The sequence below is a fragment of the Hordeum vulgare genome, chromosome 6H (assembly GCF_904849725.1).
Source record: "Hordeum vulgare subsp. vulgare chromosome 6H, MorexV3_pseudomolecules_assembly, whole genome shotgun sequence".
NCBI classification, from domain to species: domain Eukaryota; kingdom Viridiplantae; phylum Streptophyta; class Magnoliopsida; order Poales; family Poaceae; genus Hordeum; species Hordeum vulgare.
In genome coordinates this window covers 156076361-156088531 of record NC_058523.1, presented here as the reverse complement: position 1 = coordinate 156088531, position 12171 = coordinate 156076361, and the positions used below count along the sequence as shown (strand labels likewise).

General features: G+C 43.6%; 1 pseudogene; it reads right to left on the bottom strand.

The window, feature by feature from the left end:
• Positions 1–8803: 8803 nt before the first annotated feature.
• LOC123403755 lies at positions 8804–9702 on the bottom strand (annotated as a pseudogene).
• Between the last annotated feature and the right edge of the window lie 2469 nt (positions 9703–12171).

Sequence of the window (12171 nt, the reverse complement as noted above, 5' to 3'; positions counted from 1 at the left end):
GGGTTGCCTCCCAACAAGCGCTTTCTTTTATGCCTTTGAGCTAGGCATACTGCAAGAAGATCAAGTATTATCAACTCCAAAAGAATATCTTGCCTGAGTAACAGACTCATAAGGTAACTTAATCTTCTTTCTAGGGAAGTGTTCATTCCCTTTTTAAGAGGAAATTGGAATTTAATAATTCCCTCTTTCATGTCAATGATAGCACCAACGGTGGGACAAAAGGACGTCCCAAAATAATTGGACATGAAGGATCACATTCAATGTCCATAATAAGAAAATCAACGGGCACATAATTATCATTGACAATAATAAGAACATCATCAATTCTCCCTAAAGGTTTCTTTATGGAAGAATCAACAAGATGAACACCAAAAGAACATGGATCATAAGGTTTCCAATCAAGTATATCATACATTCTTTTGGGCATAACGGAGGCACTAGCTCCAACATCACACAAAGAAAAGCAAGAGATATTATTCAATTAAATTTTGACCATAGGATCCCAACCATCTTCTAGTTTTCTAGGAATAGAAGTCTCTAGCTTGAGCTTCTCCTCCCTAGCTTTGATAAGAGCATTGGTAATATGCTCGGTGAAGGCAACATTGAGTGTACTGGTGTGGGGGTCTTTAGCAATTCTTTGCAAAAAGGTAATGACTTCGGAAAGACTACAATTGTCAAAATCAAGGTTACTACCATTAATTAAAGTGGTAGTAATGTCATCTAAGCTCATTCTTTTGGTAGTCTCTAAATTCAGAGGACCTTCTTGTCCTATAGTTGAGGTATTAGCATCACCATTAATAGGTCCATTGGGACTAGGAGTGTGATGGGTGCTAAAAGTTTTGAGATCCTCGACAACTTGTATAGTAGCAATGCTAGTGTGCGTCGGAAGGCTCTTAATTCTCTCTTCCTCTTCCTTTTCTATAGCCCACCTATCTTTATGTTTTGCTAGCATTCTTATGTTCTCATTACTTTGGACTTGGATAGCATTCATGGGTGTAGTGTTCCTTTCCTCAAGTGGGGAAGTTCTAATTTAAGCATCTCTACATCATGAGCTATATTGTCCACCTTCAAAGAGAGACTATCTAATTTTTCTAGTTTCTCTTCTACACTCTTGTTGAAGGCTTTTTGAGAAGTGATAAAATCTTTAAGCATGCTCTCTAATTCAGAAGTGGAGTTTTGGGTGCTAGGATAATTGTTGTTGTTCCCATAGTTGTTGGATGGAAACGGTCTAGGATTGCTACCAACATTACTCCTATAGGCATTATTACTGAAGTTGTTCCTAGAGATAAAATTAACATCAACTTGCTCTCTTTCTTGAGCAACCAAAGAATTTAAGGGAACATCATGAGGATCAATAGGAGCTTGCTTAGTAAGTAGAGTCATGATCATGTCAACCTTATCATTAAGGGAGGAGATCTCCTCAACAGAGTTTATCTTCCTACCTGTTGGAGCTCTCTTGGTGTGCCATTGAGAACAGTTTGTCATCATCTCATCCAATAGCTTTGTGGCAGCACCAAGTGTAGTTGACATAAAGGTTCCTCCCGCGGCCGAGTCTAACAGATTCCGCGAGGTAAAGTTCAATCCTGCATAGAAAGTTTGGATAACCATCCAAGTAGTCAAACCATGTGTAGGGCAATTCTTAACAAGAGATTTCATACATTCCCAAGCTTGAGCAACATGTTCATTATCCAATTGCCTAAAATTCGAAATGTTCCTCCTCAACTGGATAATCTTAGCAGGCGGGTAATACTTCCAAATAAAATCATCTTTGCACTTATCTCAGGAATCTATGTTATTCCTAGGCAAAGATTGAAGCCACACTTTAGCTCCTCCTCTCAAGGAGAAAGGAAAAAAGCTTAAGTTTAACAATATCACCATCTACTTCTTTATATTTTTGCATATCACATAGCTCAACAAAATTGTTCAAGTGCAAAGCAGCATCATCTCCAGCACCGGAGAATTGATCTTTCATAACTAGGTTTACTAAAGCAGGTTTAATCTCAGGACGTGGCTCTAGTGGCGGGAGCAGCAATAGGAATGCAGATAAAGTCATTGTTGTTATGACTAGTGAAGTCACACAACTTGGTGTTTTCAGTGGAACCCATAGCAGCGGCAACAAGCAAGAACAAAGCAACTAATTTTTTTTGTGGTTTTTGGTATAAGACTCTAAGGCAAAAACTAGAAAGCAAACTAACAAGACTGAGAATCAAAGGTAAAGGATAGCGTGCAACTCCCCTATCTTGAAGACTGGAGTCCCCAGCAACGGCGCCATAAAACTTTGCTTGATGACGAGATGATGTATATACTTCTCGCACCTCGTTAGTTACCCCAAGTGGAAGGTTGGGATGTAGTCAGCAGCAAGTTTTCCCTCACACGGGAACTGTAAGGTTTATCGAACCAGGAGGACTCCTAGGATCAACAAGTAGGTGTCTTCCACCCTGGCGCTAGCAGAAGACGTGGACCTGCACACACAACAAATAACTTTGCTCCCAACGAGTACAAAGAGGTCGTCAATCTCTCCGGCCTTGTAGTTTGCAAAGGATCAAAACACAAGCCGGAAAGTAATAGTGATTGCAACGGAAAACTAAATGAAAGCGGTAAAATAATGGAGGTGTAAACAATGATGATGATATGGACCGGTGTCACATGATGTTCACTAGTGATGTCTCTCTCCCAAAAGACGATAAACAACTATGCTTGGGTAAACAAATCACAGTTGGGCAATTGACAGAATTATGAACGCACCGCAAAATGCTAATTATGCTACTTGATAGTTAGAGGTTCAACAGTAATGGGAAGTATGCCAAGACAAGTAGACCATTTATTCATCAGCATCTACTTACTAATCATCCACCTTGAGATATCTATCCAGAACATCTCTTCGGTATTAAGTTGCGAGCCCCACCCAAAGTGTAAACTCAAAGCAATGAACAACTACATTAACGAACTATGCTAAGGTAAACAATCCTCGCAACCGTGGTCACAAGCACCGTTGTTTTCTCCCTGGTGGAAATAGCACATCCCCTAGTCTCATGTTTCTGTCACTCAAGCTAGACATCGACGGTCATGAACCCACAATCATGCATAATGCTCCCTCTTGGAGTTACAATCTACTACTCGGCCAAAGTAATAAATAGCAACGGAGAACATGCATGAATCACTAAGGAACATAATATAAAAGGATAATCAAATATATAACTCATAACAATCTGAACATAATCTCATAATCCATCGGATCCCAACAAACCGAGCATAGCAATAGAAAGAGAATTACATAGATGCCTTTATCATGTAGGGCAGCTCACAAGGACTAACCATTGAAGCACAAGATTGGAGAGAAGACATCACATAGCTACTGGTCATGGACCCATGGTCCAAGGAGGACTACTAACGGCACGTTCGGGAATCGTCCATGGCGGTGGACAAGCTCCCGGAGGTCAATCCTCCCTCCGGCGGGGTGCCGGGAAGAGGTCTCCTGACGCTCCTGATCTCGGAAGCGCTGCGGCGGCGGAACGATAGAGAAATTCACGATTCTGGAAGTTGCGGAAGGGTTTCCTCTCGGGACTCTAAATATAGGCCAAAGGAGGGCACCGGAGGAGGTGGCGCCCACCCAGGCGGCATCCTGGCGCGGCCTAGGGCCTGGCCGCACCAGCAGGTGGCCTAGGCAGCCCCTCGCCCCCTTGTGGCCCATCTTCGGTGATCCGGAGGCTTCTGTTTCGCTGATTTTTATATAAATTTTCCTCGAACTTTTTAGGCTTCGGAAAATTGGGTAAAAGCCCCTGCAAAATAGACATCAGCAGACAGAAACTAGCACTGGGTGCCCTAAGTTAGTAGGTTAGTCCAAATATGTGTAAAATGATAAAAAGTGTAGCAAAACATATAACAATGTTACCCAAAAGATCATGGAACAAGCAGAAATTATAGATATGTTTGGGACGTATCACTTAGGCTATGCTTTTCATAGAATTGGTTATAGATTCTTGATTGTAAAATACGAGGTGTCTGACAGGCATGTCAGTACAGTTACAGAGTTGAATGATGCGACTTTGTTCGAATATATATTTTCCATGAAGGATATGGGTAGCTCATCAAATCAGGAGATACCTAATTCATCGAGTCAAGATGCAGTTCAAATTTTTGGACGTACCATTGCAATGCAACATCTTGAAGATCGTGTGGAGGACAATAATGAGACTCCTAAAAGGAGCAAGAGATAGAGGACTGCAAAGTCCTTTGGTGATGATTTTCTTGTATATCTCATAGATGACACTCCTAGTTCTATTTCAGAGGTTTATGCATGTGAAAATGCTGACTACTAGAAAGAAGCGGTCCTTAGTGAGATGGATTCTATCCTAGAACATGAAACTTGGGATATAACTGATCGTCCTTATGGGTGCCACCTATAGGATGCAAATGGGTGTTCAAGAAGAAGCTTAGGCCTCATGGTACTGTTGAGTAGTACAAGGCATGACTCGTGGCAAAGGGTTATACCCAAAAGGAAGGAGAAGATTTCTTTGATACTTATTGACCTATGGCTCGACTAACCACTATTTGAGTACTACATTCACTAGATGCATCACATGGTCTTCTCGTTCATCAAATGGATGTTAAGACTGCTTTCCTAAATGAAGAATTGGACGAGGAAATTTATATGGAACAACTAGATGGGTTTATATTTGACGGCAAGGAAGGAAAGGTGTTCAAATTGTTGAAGTCTTTGTATGGACTTAAGCAAGCACATAAGCAGTGGCATGCGAAGTTTGAAAGTACTCTAAGAGCTATGGGCTTTGTTGTAAACGAAGCTGACAAATGCGTGTACTATCGCCATGGTGGGGGCGAGGGAGTTATCCATTGCTTGTATGTTGATGACATATTGATTTTCGGAACAAATTTGAATGTTATTAATGAGGTAAAGGATTTCCTATCTCGTTATTTGGAGATGCAGGATTTAGGAGTAACTGATGTTATTCTAAATATCAAGCTGTTCAGAAGTGATCATGGTGGGATTACATTGCTTCAATCTCACTATGTGGAAAAGATCTTCAGTCGCTTTGGTTATAGTGACTGCAAGACCTCTCCAACACCTTCTGATGCTAGCGTGTTGCTTCAAAAGAATCAAAGAATTGCTAGAGACAAATTGAAATACTCTCAGATAATTGGCTCACTTATGTATTTAGCCAGTGTTACGAGACCTGACATCTCTTTTGCTGTTAGCAAGCTGAGATGGTCTGTCTCAAAACCAGGAGATGATCATTGGAAAGCTCTAGAAAGATTTATGCGCTATTTGAAGGGCACTACGAGTTATGGAATTCACTACACTCGGTATCCAAAGGTACTTGAAGGGTATAGGGACTCAAACTGGATCGCTGATGCTGATGAGATAAAGTCCACGAGCGGATATGTATTCACTCATGATGGGGCGCTATTCTTGGAAGTCTTGCAAGCAAATCATCTTAATGATGTCAATAATGGGAGCACAACTCACATCACTACATACAACTATGGTCGAAGCAGATTAGCTTCGTCGGCTTTTAAATGACTTACTGATTGTTGAGAAACATGTACCGGGTGTTCTTATGAAGTGCGACAATCAAACTGTGATTTCCAAAGTGAGTAGTTCGAAGGATAACATGAAGTCATCAAGACTTGTTCAGAGAAGGTTAAAGTTTGTCAGAAAATGAGAATCTCCGGAGTTATTGCATTGGATTATATCCAAACATCTAAAAGCCTGGTAGATCCTTTTACTAAAGGTCTATCACGTAATGTGATAGATAATGCATCGGAGGAGATGGGTATGAGATCCACAATATGAGCTGTTCACAGTGCTAGCCTATTCTATGTGATCGGAGATGCCGTGAATTAGATGTGGAAGAAAATTGTTGGTCAACTGAGAGGAAAGTACCCTTACCATTGATAAAAGCACTCGATGAAGATGCAATACTTTCATAATCTTCATGATAGGTTGAGATATATCCTAATGTGTTCTAAGTGGCTTATTAAAGCAGAGATGTTGTCCTGTAGAACGTATTTTGAAGAACACAACTATACGAGTCTAATTGTTAACGTTGCAATCTATGAGAGTAGTGTGCTCTCTAGTAAACTCATGAAAGGCCTCAGAGTATGACACATAAGCTCCATCCGCGGGAAAGTCCCACGGTAGCCTAGTATCGGTCAAGGATTTGTGTGAAGCTAGATTCGCAGAAAACTTGTAGTCAAGGCATAGTCCACTGTTCAAGTTGCCTACTAGTGTAACATAGATTTCTAGGTGGAAGTTCAAGTTAACAGTCTCTAGTGCAATACTGGTATATAAACAATGTTTTGGAACCAAAGGCAAATTTTTGTGTGCCTCTGGGATCTGGTGGGGGATTGCTGGAATCTGATCCATATATGGCCCAACCCAATTTCAGAATTCCTGATAAATCCTAGAGGCCCACTAAGCCCATTTGTGCAAGGCAAGATGTGGGACTAAAGTTTATTCCTAGATTGCTAGTTTGCTAGGAGTTGGACCTCCTTATAAGGGACGATGCTTCCCCACATGTATGAGCATGAGAACAAGAGAGACATACACGCACACTCGTCCTCCTCTGTCCGCCTCGCCACGCCACGCCTCATCAAGATGCACTGCGGGTTGCGAGAATGAGCCGAGCCAATGTCTAAACTTTTGCCATGCACGAATAGTATACGAAAGGTAACTAGGGAGCTGAAAGCCTTTTGTGCTAGTGGAGATTGAATACGAATGATGCACCCTTCAGCGACTGCATGTTCGTTTCGTCTTTCTCTTTTGCTTCGCCTCCCGTCGTTGCATGTTCGTCTCCTTCTCCCGTGCCTATAAAAGAGAGGCCACTCCTCCCCAGAGAAACACACGAGAAGATCATCTTGATCACACCATCCAGTTCCAATCTCTGAGTTGCTGCTAAGTTCTTCCCCATCCCGGCTTAAGTCATGCACCACGGGTCGTGACAGTAGGCCTCTGAAACCCCGCCTCTTTGAGTCATGTACGGGAGAAGGGTGATAAGGTTATTGGGGAGCGTTCTGTGCGACTACTAGCTTCTTCATCACGGATCACCACGAACGTCGACGACCACTTCCCGAACGATGTCTTCTTCCCCGACGTCAACAACATCTTCGATAACATGGCCAATGATGACGTCAACACCAATCCCACTAATGTTGCTGCAACTCAGTACGTGTTCGTGTTCTTCTTGTTTGAATTCCTCCTGCGACTTCTTGTTCTACTTTGTGTTCTAGATATGTTATGTTCCTACTCACCACTTTAGATGCTACTTGCATACTCTTTGTATGAGCGCATGTCTTGTCTTATAATTGCTATGGTAGTCATGATTTATCTATTATTTATGCTAGTAAAATCACATGGTAAATCGCTCATATTTCCAACAGGGATAGCTCCTCCTTAAGCTTAAACTGCATGCTAATTATCTGGCATCTCTAATATCCATAGCTCAGTTGCTCCCTTCCCCTTTGATTTAGTTCATGCTTCGCCGCTGCATAGGACCAGGGCTAAGAATGTAGAAGCTCTCAGTTAGTGGATTAATTCGCTGATTTCATTAGGTGTTTCTTAATTTTCTAGTTTCCCATGTAAGAGAAAACTGAAATTGGTTAGATGCGGATTCTCATCTGCCTGCAATATTGTAACTTTGTAGATATTTTGGAGTAATGAAATTTACCATAGAATCGTTGTTCTACAGTTTCAGGGTCAAAAATTTATTTCTCACGAAACAGGAATTCCACTAACTAAGTATAGCAAGACTACAATCACCAATGTGTTGGTGGACACGAACTATAAAGGCCGGGAGGCGGCTACCATTGTTCTTATCTCTTGCAATCTTAGGGCATCTCTAAAGCGGATCCTTAAATCGCTTGCAAACGTTTGGATTGTGTTGTTCATCACCCGCAATTTACCATTCAACATTGTTCGGCATCGGTCTGAGGACCAGTGGCATGTTTGTTTTTCACAAGTCAAAAGCAAATTACTGGGCTTTACTGGAGCACGATGTGTCATCACATAGGATTCTGACACCCCGGCCCATCCGCTCGGACCCCGCATATTCACCCTCCCCCTCTTGCTGTGTATCCTCTTCCTTCCTTGCCGACATTGCCGCTCTACCACCCCGGTCGCCCGCCAAGCCCTTCGTGGACCTCCACGACCTCCATGGCTACACCCGGTCGGCATGCCATTTGTCCCCTGTCGCTGGTCTACACCTCTTGTTCGTCCATTGCGTATGTACTATCTATCCCTACGTGCTGGGGGTGGGGCACCCTCAACAAGTGTTTGTTGAAATTTTCCTGTTAATTTTTTGTCCCTTCTTTGAAGAAATGAATTTGACTATGGAAATACATATATGAGCACTGCGTTACGTCATCCGATGACTCAACCGATGAGGAGGATTATTCTCAATTTCAAGTGCTCGATCAAGGGTCATCGAGTGCCGAATTAGAACATGGCATGTGGGCATTTGACGTTCATGGACAACTACTTTTGCCCCCGGTGCCCTCTTCGCGAATACTTTTTGCTCGCGTTGATCGCTTTCACAATGGTATTCGGTCCTACAATGACTAGTTTATTTTAAAACAGAACGTTGTAGGAAGGATTCGATTCTCTGGTTACAACTGTATTGCGGATGCTTGCATATAACACAACAATAGGTTCCTTGGACGAGTAGCTCCGCATTCAAGCGAAGACAGTTCGGTCTGACAGTTAAACTAGTTTCATCGTAGCAGATAAAACAGAAAAATTATGCAATATATATTTTGAGCAAATAAACAAAATACCATACAGATTAGATAACAACTCAGGAATCAGTTTGTTGGCATTCTGTATTGCACCATATATACACACGGGGAGATATTTACAGTCTCTTTCCTAGTTTCTTTTCTTTCTTTCCGAACTAAATCTACAAAAATCAATTTAACATTGACTTAGGCAGTTAGGCTTAGGCGTTAGGCCTCACGAATTAAGAATGGTTCCAAAATTGAAGTAACAAAAATTGATTCAGTCAGCAGCCTCCTGTACGATGCTCAGAGCACGCTTCAGCCTCAGCCGCGACACCGCGCGCGGCGAGCTTCCCGTTGCTCTTCTTCGCCGGACTCACCGACACCGCGAACTCCCCGAGCGTCCGCTCGTTAAGTTTCTCGTTGAACAGGACGTCCTCGCTGTCTACCACCTCCTCGCGCACCGGCACGACGCGCGGGTTCTTCTTGCCGCGGCGCCGCTCAGGCCTTTTGGCCGCGATCGCCGCGGTCGCGCGCACGGCCAGCGCGGCCATGTCGGCGCTCGAGAGCGGCCGCCCGAGCCCCGCGGCCGGGAGCAGGAAGTATATTTGCCCCGGCCGGAGCAGCTCGTCGTAGGCCAGCGCCGGTGGGGGTTCGATGAAGTAGAGCGCGTCGGAGTTGCACACGAAGGAGGCAGCGACGGCGGCGAGAACGTCGGAGACGGCGACTCGGGGGCTCGCCGGAGCTCCTTCAGCGAGCCGTCGGCGGCGATGACCCTGACGGGCGCCGGCTGGTGTGGCTGCTGCGAGAGGGTTCCTAGGTCGGTGGAAGAACAGGAAAGCTCGGCGCCCATGGAATCTTTGCAGGTGTGCTGCGCGTGGAAGTGTGAGATTTTTATCGTCGACTTCGTTGGGGCTTTGGACGTTGGGTGTGGAGATGGAAAGGAGCTGATGTATATGTAGAGGTTGGTGCCATGTGCACTGACGCAAACGAATGGGAACCTCACAGCGACGACTATTCCCTACATGAAAAAGGAGCTCATTCCTCGCTCAGCGACCAGCGACACACACCCGAGTCAACAATCACGGACTTCCTATCAGCCACCCAACAGGGGCACCGCGTGTCTCCATCATCTCCGGGCCCCAAACAATCCCCACGGACTTTTCGGCGCCCGTGCTTCGAACGCGATAAGAGAATGTTCCGACCGTGAAAGCGGCGGCCGGAGGCGAGATGACCGTGTGACGGCGGCAGCAGCCAATCTATTACTCTTTATTTTTTTGAGAAACCTTGGGGAATACAATCATTGCGGTCCAGAAAATCAATCTCATCGGGACTGGGCCTCAGCCAAATTCACGTCCACTCTGCTAGATCCCGTGGATCTTAGGCTAGATGTGTTCGGGATGATGTAGTAGTATATTAATACCTTGTATAGTGTCGAGTTTCCTCCAGCGACCGTCGTGACGTAGTGGTGACGGTGGGGAAGCAGAGAGATAGATGCGGTAGCGGCGGTGATGGACTTCCCATCGCTTCAGTGCTACCCTCTGGATCGGATTAGGGTTAGGAGTGGGGAACCAGTGGCGGCGGCGAACCTCGTAACCCATGCCGTGGTCCCCACCTCCTCTATATATAGCACTGCGCGACAGGGGGCCACCAGTCTTACTTGGGCTGGACGCCCCCGATCAGGGCGTGAGTCAAGGTTAGGCCCATTGGGGAAGAGATCAATCTAACATTCTCCCCCTTGATCTCATCATATACTTTTAACTTTACTCGTTTCGTAACAGATCAATACATAGGGCATGTTTCATCGTCACAGCCCAATTGCCGATGGAATTAGACAGCCACAATGTACCTCTCTATTTTGAGACAGATTCTTTAAACTTGGGCCCTTTATTGTCCGGAAATATTAGACTATACCATAAAGCCCATGTCGACTGTGTGTTCTCCGAACACACTGGGCGGTAAGCCTTTGATAAGCAGATCTGCAAACACTTGTTTGTTGCTTTTATATTTCAAGCATTTTTCCATAATTCCGGACTTTCTCCTTCACAACACGTAACTCTTTGTCAGTGTGTTTGGCATCAACACTTGACTCGTTGCAACAGGAGCAAAATAACTTAAGATGGTTATCGTTGTTGTCAGCCATCATCAACTCCGGGTATAGGTAGCCTTAACCATTTTGCCTATCCCTCAGCCTCATATCAAGCTACAACATATCATTGCATCACATTGATGACAATCATTTCACTCATTTGGAGATTTTCCACACAAAACTCCGAGTATGAAAGTTAGCGACAATTGTGGATTTCGCTATACATTTCACAAGTCCTCCTTTGCACTCACAATGTTTTGAGAGCACTTATTTCTTTCAGCATGAGGCCGATATCTTTGAATCCATTTCATTGATTTATCTATGGACTGAACATTGCCAAAACAACCCGGATATATACGTGAACTGTGTCAGGGTAATATCTTGAGCTTCCAACAACTGAAGCATATGGTACCATATCCGTTTACAATCTTTACTTATCAACTTTTGGAACACCATAGTTTCCAGTTACATTACCCTTGACTATAAGAACAAGCGTAGGTTTTCTCGTATGCATACTTTAGAGATCTTTCTTAGCATGTCCATGCGACATTCCTAATACCCCCTCTTATTCTTTTGAACTCTAAGGACAAGAACTTCTTCCCTCCTCCTGCACTAGAATTGACATCACCACTAGCAAGTAGGACGCCATCCACATGCACGGGAATTGGGAAACAAAATTCTCATTCTATAACTTTGCATGAATGCAATTGTCCTCTCATTTTCTTTGCACAAAATCTTTCGATTTAAGTCATTTTTACACCTTTACATATTTTCTTTGGAGTCACATTTGCCTTGTGGACCCTTCATAAAGTCTATGTTAGTGAAATTCAAATGATGGAATTTCACTAACATAGACTTTATAGTAGTCACAAGTATCTGATTTTCACATTCCTAGAGACCATCAAAATCTCAGGTACTGGCACTTCTTTCATATGGGGTTGTCATTTCTCTGTCATTGCCAAGAGGCAAATTAATTCTATAGTCACCCATTTCCAAAAGGTAATAGGTATTACAGGGACCGGTATCACAAGATCCCTTGTAGAGCTAACAACAGGTGTTCTATAGGTCATACAACATGCTCCCCTAGATTACTCCATCTTCACTGAAGAAATGGCGTATCTTTAAACTTTCTTCTTTATGGCACTTTAAGCACCATTGTTGTATTCCTTAGTCTGCTTTCAGAACTATAAAAGATCCGGAATTACAATTGTTTCTTTTCTTTAGGGGTATCATAATGACGGTATTCAGATGACTGTCGTACTCCCCTTGACAATCACATTCTTCATTAATGGATCACTTTAGATGCATAATGTGCATCACATCATCTAAAGTACACACGAGTCATGAAATAC